Source organism: Agelaius tricolor, unplaced genomic scaffold (genome assembly GCF_023055355.1).
Source record: "Agelaius tricolor isolate 1412-34295 unplaced genomic scaffold, bAgeTri1.0.p SCAF_1, whole genome shotgun sequence".
Lineage (NCBI taxonomy): Eukaryota > Metazoa > Chordata > Aves > Passeriformes > Icteridae > Agelaius > Agelaius tricolor.
Genome location: NW_027269261.1, coordinates 28676132 through 28684408, shown reverse-complemented (window position 1 = coordinate 28684408; position 8277 = coordinate 28676132). Strand labels below are relative to the sequence as shown.

The 8277-nt window shown below is 48.5% G+C and overlaps 1 non-coding gene across 1 annotated transcript; it reads left to right on the top strand.

Annotated features, from left to right (window-relative positions):
• Nucleotides 1-6710: 6710 nt before the first annotated feature.
• On the top strand, nucleotides 6711-6797 carry TRNASTOP-UCA (transfer RNA opal suppressor (anticodon UCA)). The gene has a single exon. It is a non-coding gene; the product is annotated as a tRNA-Sec (tRNA).
• The last annotated feature ends 1480 nt before the right edge of the window (nucleotides 6798-8277 follow it).

The following is an 8277-nucleotide window of genomic DNA, read 5'->3' as shown; positions in this document are numbered from 1 at the left end:
TCCCTCTCTACCAATTTTTTTCCAGCTGCAATTCTGTGACTTACACATCCTGAAAATGAAAGAGGTTGTTTTTGCCAATAGCAAAGTGCTATGCATCCTTTCAACCATCTGGAAATGGATTTTTTATTCTTCCCCTCTCCCAACCACACACGCACGTGCACACACACAACCGAATCTTTGTCTCTTGGAATCATTTCCCACACCAAAGCTGATGGCCATTAAAAGAATTCAATAAAAAAGTTCCACAGGCATTAAGAGGCCAAGAGAGGATAAACAGGGTGACTTCCTGGGCACTTGTTCTCTTCCAAACTGCCACCTCATGAGGAAGTGATGAATGCAATGGAGCATATGGTTCAGTTGTCAGAGATTAGGAGGTAGTTTAAGGCTCTTGCGGTTTTGTCCTGCTTCTGCTACAAACCTCCTTTGTCACTAAGAGCAAGCTGCCTACCTGCTTAGTGCCTCAGCCCCCCCTAGCTGAAAAGAGGGGTAGACATTTGAACTCTGTGTGATGATCAATGTGTTTGCGTTTGTAACGTGAGCTGATCTCCAGAGATGAAAGAAGTAATCTGAAGTGAAAATTGCCATGATAACTCTGTGCTGAGCCTAATAGAGTCAAGCAGGACACTTTGGGAGCCAGAGACTAGACTTGATCATCCCTTGCCCAGAGGCAAATGTTAAGTGAGCCATGTCACTATGCTATCCAGATGACTGCAGGTCTGCAGGAGGAAGCAAAGAAGAGCCAGAGCCTCACTGACTGGTACAAACATGCTTATAGTGTCCAGCTGAGAATGAGTAACAGCTGCTTGCTCATCATCCTGATTTCTGTCACTACTAGTGTTTCTGAATGCTGAAGTGTCCCAATGCTGTGACTCAGGGCTGTGAGTCATGGGGCTGTATGTCTCCACCGCATGGAATCACTCACTTGCTCTCTGATGAGATTGCAGAAATCACAGATCATCTTGGGTCTCTTACAGTGGTAAGTCTTAAAAATATAGACAGATATTTACAAACACATCCAGAACAAAGTCATTCTGTCTCAAATACTGTCTACAGGGGATTTGTAGTAAAGCTCAATTTCACATACACATCCCACCCAATAAATCTAGGAAAAGTATAAGTCTTTTTTTCCTTCTGTAGACATTTCATTCCTATATCCCCAAAGCTCTAGCAAATCTGGGCTAAACAGGATGCAGTGCAGGTAGCACTCAACCTTTTGCTTCCCCTGCTTTTGCCAGTCACATTTTTAGACCTGAAGTTCTGGCACTGTGGTGACACAATACTTTTTGGCATTGTATCTACCTGTCCAGGCTCTCCAGCATCCCTGGTAAGGGAGCTTTGATCTAATGGCATTCTCTTAACCTCAGTGATAGGCACGAGTTGCACACAGGGCTGCAGTGTGAGCCCTCTCTGAGTTGGCTGTCATGACCTCAGAGAAGACACCAGAAACCCCCAAGGTATCACCAGATCTGTGCTGACCACAGATACAGAGCAGGGACAACTTCCTCATCTACGGACTGCAACACCAACCAGCTGCACATTCCAGAGCACACCTCCAGTTTCTATAAATTCTCTGTTGACACAGGTGCAGCTGAAATGGCCACCACTTCCTCTTGAGATGAGGGAGCAGGGGCTCACCTCAGCGCTTGACCTCACCGGCTGGGAACCTCCTGTGCTGTCCACCTGTACCGCACCTAATCAGTGGAGCGGTGTCCCCACACTGGCAAGAGTGGGATTGCTGACACTCCTCTGGTGGCAGCACAGTTTGTGTTGGCAAAAGAGTGTTTCTGTTGGCATATGCCTCTTCCCAGAATTGATTAAGTCATGCCTGTTTTTGCAAAAATCTCTGCAGCAAGGTGTTTTACTGGTGTAAAGATATGTAAAGAATCGCTCTGTTTGCTCACAGCCAGTCTGAATCCTTCCCACAGAAGTAGATAAAAGACTGCATTGGCAATCTCCCCAAGTGGGATTCTGTGTGCTGGGACAGGCTGAGTGCACTTCTATGTCTGAACTAAGGCAGACAACCAACGAGACCCATACTAGGAAAGCAAACACAATGCTCTGAGCACAGGGACTCCCAAGTGATAGGAAGTGACTTCAGCACACCAATTCCTCTATTCCCGTAACTCTCTGTGGGTTTGCCAACAATCCTTATCGTCCTTGCTGAGAAAGGAGAGCTCTGCTAACTGATTACATCCTGCTTTCCTTACTGTGGTCAGTCAGTTGCTGCATGCCAGAAACAGCTGGTATGATTGATAGATAAGCACGTGTCTTGATGGCTCTGTCTGCTCTAACCACAGCTATCCTGCAACTACAAGACAGGCAGCTCTAAAAAGGAATGAAACAACACACAACAGTTTTGTTACCAGGACTAGTTCTCTACAAACACTAATGCAGGGGATATTGACTTTTCCCATATTTCCTACAAAATACTGTAGGTCTCCATGAAGGGAGCCAGGATGGTCCCAACCCTCCCCATCAGCCCCCCAAAGCAGGACACCCCACAGCCCAATAACCCCTGCAGACAAGGCAGTTCAAGTGCTGGACCAAGAAGATGCTGGCCTCATGACCCCAAGTTATCAGGTCCCCTGAGATACATCTTTAAACGAGGATCCATGCCCTGAGCCGACAGGGTCGGGTCTAACACCACCACCTGAGACTAGCCAGGAAATGTGCAAGACTGGACAGGAAATGTACTCTTTAAGGACAAGCATGAATGCATTTGGAATTTTACCCCATTTTGATTAAAGCTCTCTGCACCTTGAGTTCAGCATTTTTGGATAGCCTGAAGGCATTCTTCAAATGCAATAGCACAGTTAAGTAATAAAATGCCTCAGGATCACCTCTACTCCAAGCACACTGCCCTCTTTTAAGAAGCACATCATGGCAAAAGTCATCTCAGGCCGAATTTCTCTTCAGTTTGAGTCACAGGGGTGTCATCAGAGTCAGAGATAGCTCAGTTTGTTAAGTGAGTAGAAGATGGACAATTTTATTTTGGCTTTTGTCTTTTTTTTTCTGTTCTAGTTCCTGGAATCTGGTTAGAAGTGGCCCTTCCCTCGCTGTGAGCTCACGCTTTGAGGTGGGCAGAAACGTTCATGTAGCACCTTCTTTGACCTTTCTGGTACTGAGATGCCTGTTGTTGCTGTTTTTGTAAGTTTCTGAGAAGCTCCCACAAGCCCCTGTCCCCCCCATCTCCTGAACTGCATCTGCAGCATCCAACAACAGTCCCTCTGGAGGGCAGCGTGGCTCTCTCAGTGACGACACCACACTCTTAATTTGTTCCAGCCTGTTTCACACTGACATTTTAGCACTGACGTCATCAGCTGCTGAAATTTCACTGCTGCTGCTAAGAATAACAGCCCTCTTCATCCTCCACCTTACACCAAATAATTATTTTAATACTGTAGGGATCTAAGCTTATCATTTCTGACACAAATCAGGCTCTGGTGGTTAAAAGAAGTAGTAAGAGCAAAGCATTGCAGATGCTTTTATGTTCTGTCAGCCTAGGACAGAAAAAAAAAAAAAAACCAACACAAAAATAAAAAGTGTATTGCTAAGTTGTAGGAGTGCCATAAAAAATGAACAGGAAAACTTCAGAGTGATTTGTTTTAAAGCTTCTTTGTCATACAGACCTAGGCATTGTGAATTGCTTAAATAGCCTAGGCTATGGTCAGCCCCTTACAATACCCCTTCCAAATTCTCCAAGGCTTTGTACCTTGAATATTTGCTTATCCTGGTGCAGTGTGAGCATGAAGTACTGCCAAATCAGAATTTCCCATTGACTTTGGGGCCTGAACCAAATCCCATCGATTTCTGTGGGAGGATTTCTATTAACTTGAATGGGCATTGAATCAAACCTAAATTGGCAGTGCTCTGCACCCATTTGGCACAGTGTAGCTCTCTGCATAAGGTAGAGAATCAGGTCCAAAGACACTCAGAAATGCTTTAATTGGGAGCATTATTGAGGAGAGCAGGCTTTTCCATCATTAAGCTGATAAACTGAATTTGTTCTATACTTTTAATAGCAAAGGGTCAGATTTTCAAAGACACTTGGTCTAAAGATGAAGCTGAATGCTTATAGGTTTCCAAGAAATGTTTTAAAGCAAATCAGATGCTGAGAAGCCTTTCAAATCAACAGTTTTCTACACTTATTTATACACATTCAGAAATCCTAGGAGCTACCAATTGGCCTTTCTTGTACGCTTATAATCTAATCAGAAGTTTTGAGATGAGCATTACCTGCAGCCAGCAGCCAGGTCTGTTCTCCAGTTGCTGGTGAGGGCTGGGCCCTTGCAGGCACAGTGTGAGCAGCTGCAGTAACTGCACCAACTATTGCCTACAGGCACCTGCCCCCGATGCCCCCTATTCCTCACAGAGGGAGAATGGCACCTCTGTCAGGCACAGCAAGCCATGCACAGTCCCTTCTGTGCAGGGGTGACAAAGGCCTCTCAAACCCAGACACACAGAGGTCCTGGAGATGTTATTTTCAACCCCTGCTGGGGAAGTCGGTGGCTAGCACAGCTTCCGCTCAAGAGGCAGAGCTGAACCTAGGCAGACCAACATCCTGGTTGAGATGGAGAAAATGCTCACAACTGCTTTGTTACTGCTTCCCCAACAACTCTGGGGTTCAGCATCACTTCCTATGCTGCTGCTGACCCTCTCAGGCACCTTCCTCCGCTGCTTGATCTTTAGCAACTGCTGCCTTCATCATCTCTGCATCTCCCTTTACTGCAGAATAAGGGAAGTTTTAGGAGCTGGCATTTCTGATGGATCTTCTGGTTACTCGGTTGGAGTTATTTTGGCTGGCTATTATTTTTAATATGCACTTGAGTGTTTGGCATAGTCTTTTTCTGGAAAGTACAGGGAGACAGATCATAAGACATGAGAGAAAGACATCCCTGCTTAAAAACGCTGGAGGCTGCAAGAGAGAGAAGATGAGAGCAGCATTCTCACATTAAGAAGCCTTCCCATGAAGTGCTGCTGGAAAGAGACCCAGAAAAGGTTGATGCTAGAGAGGAAAGCAAAGAGAAAGTGAAAGTGGTGTCAAAGCCAAGGCTCGAGCTCGAAGTGCAGAAGCTGGGAATGTCTGCTCCGACCCCTGGCAGCCATTCTTGCCCGGCCTGGATGGGTCAGCAGGGTCACATGCCGATGGGCTGACAGGAGCATATCTCTGGGCTGACGTGCCTCTTCCGGCACACGTCAGGATGGGCTTGGCTGGAAGCCTGAGGGATAGCTGTGGACACCTGATTTCCTCAGCCCCCGTGCTAACCTCTTCCTCTCTTCCTCCCCATGACTAATTTCCCTCCACCTCCTCCCCTGCACACCCCCAGATCCTCACCCTGTGCATTTTTATGCACAAAAGACACTTGTTAAATTGCGCCACCTGCTATTGGAATAAGTACCAGGTAAAGAGATAGGAATGTACTGAGGAACGTGATTCCTACAAACCAAGGAAACAAAGAAAAAATTCTGCCCTGCACTGGCAAGCACAGAAGCAGCTCTCAAACCACCTCCTGATAAGAGCCCTGCTTCTGGGTTGGGGTGCTCGTAGAAAAACACATTGAAGTTGCTGAAGAAGTTGCTCACTATAAACAGTAAGGCCGCAAATATGCTCATGTGTGTCTGGGGAGTCAGCGGGCCAGGGCATACCTGAGCTGGTTCAGCTCCAAGAGGGTAAGCCATGACTTGGAGCCCTGCACTGAAAGCAAAGCTGTGCCCAGCAGCATTCCTGCGTGTGAGTGGGAATGCTGCTGCCCCACCATATACTTTCTGCTTTCTTTTGCTGACATCCACAAAACTGCTCCCAGCTTTGGGCTGTGGCTCTGGTTCTATTCCCTACCACTTTTACTGGGATGCTGCTGTCCCAGTTTTGAGTGTAAGCTTCCCCAGGGCGAGCAAGAGGGGGAATGGGCCTGCGGGGTTTTTTGTTGCTTACACCAAAAAGAATTATCTAATTAAAAATCATTGGAAACCACATGCATTTGCAGAAATGGCTCTGCTTCAGAGGAATCTCTCGAGGCAAATAAGTGGGTAATTCTTCAAGGGTTTATGAAAATAGCCTGTATAGTTACACTCGCTGGGATAAAATTACAAGTGTTTTCAATCCTCATACTTCGGGGCATAAGTTGATCCTCAGCTGGGGGCCAGGGAGGAATTTCCTCCCAGAGGATATTATTGTTCTGGGATGTATCTCATGGGAGATTCACATCCTCCAGAGTATCTGGCATTAGCCACTGGAAGGGAAAAAAAAAAAAAAAAAAGGAAAGGAAAGGAAAGAAAAAAAAAAAAAAGAAAAAGAACAGAGCCCGTGCCCTGGTCTCCTCGGAGCACACCTCGGGGCCGGGGCCGCCCCCGCTGTTGCACAAGCTGCCCTGTCCGATGTTGTAAGGGTCCCGGAGGTGCGGGAAGCGCCGGGCCGGCCCCGCTCCTTCTGGGAAGCGCCGTGACTCACCCGCCGGGCCGGCCCCGCCCCCCGCGGGAAGAGCCAATCACCGCCCGCCTATTTGCATCAGCTCCCGCGGGCCGCTGGGATGGCGGCGGGGGCCGCCCCGGCCGCCCCTCGCGCTCCCGCCGCGCCCTGCGCTCCGTGAGGGCCGCTATCCCATGGGGAAAAGGCTGAGCGACCATGCCTGCAGGAAAACACCGCCCGCCGTTACCTTGGGGCGGAAGGGATAGGGGAATTCATATAGGGAGTCACAGGAATGTTCCGAATTGCCCGGATGACCCTCAGTGGTCTGGGGTGCAGGCTTCAAACCTGTAGCTGTCTAGCGACAGAGTGGTTCAATTCCACCTTTCGGGCGGGGCCGCCGAGTCGGGATCCTGCCCGGCCCATCCCTTTTGTGCCGGCAGTGCCAAGCCCGACCGTCCTCAGGGGAAAAGGGCAGCGCTAGCCGCGCTGTCCCGCAGTGTCACCGCGCGTTTCGTTTATCTCTTCTTCCACTTTATTCCCACTGCACTGGACTCCTGGAATGGCAGCGTGCCAGGCACAGCCGAAGGACAATTCGGGTTTTAATTGGATTTTTCAGCTAAGCAGATCTTTGTTAAACTGTGTCACATGTCCTACAAGAAGAGAAAAGAAGTAAATAACAGAAGTCATTCTCTAGATCTGCTCCATATTGACGATAACCCATCTCCCACCCACGCTGCAACAAAGATGCTTCACTTCAGCAGTAAGCACGGGTGCTAATAATGTCACCCAGCCCCACGAAAAATAAAGGTTAGCGTCAAGCTAAAAAACATATTCTTCAAGCAGAAGGCATTTATTTTGTGATATCCTGTTGCAACAACTCTCCAGTAGATGATTTGTGGAGCCTCTAGTTAGGACGAGACCCCAACCAGCCCCACGGCAGGGGACAGCAAGAATTGGAAAGGCAATTTCACATTGTCTCCCAGCCCCACAGGCAGGAAGGGCGATTCTGCCTGGTGAAATACAGAATACTGAGTGAATTATCAGATCTCTGGTGTTCCTGGGTGCTTTTTGAGGGGCGCAGTGCCATCCAGAGTTAAGTAGGTAAGCACCCCTGAGGATCTAAGCCAGAATGACTGTGCTTTCTTTACATGAAATGAGTCACTCCAGCTGAAGGCCTGGGAGGAGAAGGGAAGGGCACAGGGAGCCCTGAGACCATTGCTGATGGCTGCTACTGCTTCGAGCCTGCAGACCCCTGAGCTGGCTGGGGAGGAGCAGCCTTGGTGCCAGCAAGGCATGTTGCTCCAGGAATACACAGTCCTGTGACAGAAAATCTGAGGGGACAAGTCCCTCTGAAGCTCCCACAGTGTGTGCCAACTTCTCCGTGGCCTTGCAGATGTGCGTGCACAGCTGGGAGCACTCCCAGTCCCAGATGGCCATCTCTGTGCTCCACGCCACTCTGCCTGCCAGCCAGCCTGCTCTGCCCATAATGAACTTTCTATGTGGGATTTCTCTGCGGCCTCAGAAATTGGTATCTGCTCTGCAGTTTGGCTGGGGGGGGTGTTTTGGGGGTGAGGGGGAGAGTTGGAAAGGCCTTTGCCCAGTAGTGGGCAGCTGAGAATGTTAGCGCTCCATGTCAGTTACCAAGCAGAACATAATACGGCTCTTTCATGTGGTGTTTATAACTGAACATGCTGTTTTGTGTCAGCCTGATTTTTTTTTCCTTCCAAGAAGTAGTTTTGGATTAAATTATGACAATTACATTCTTATATTCACACACACACACCCCCGCCAGCTCCCACCCTTGCCCTGCGTGCACACAAACACAAACGGGAATTATGTGCTCTGAGCGTGATTTGAACTCCACAGCCTGG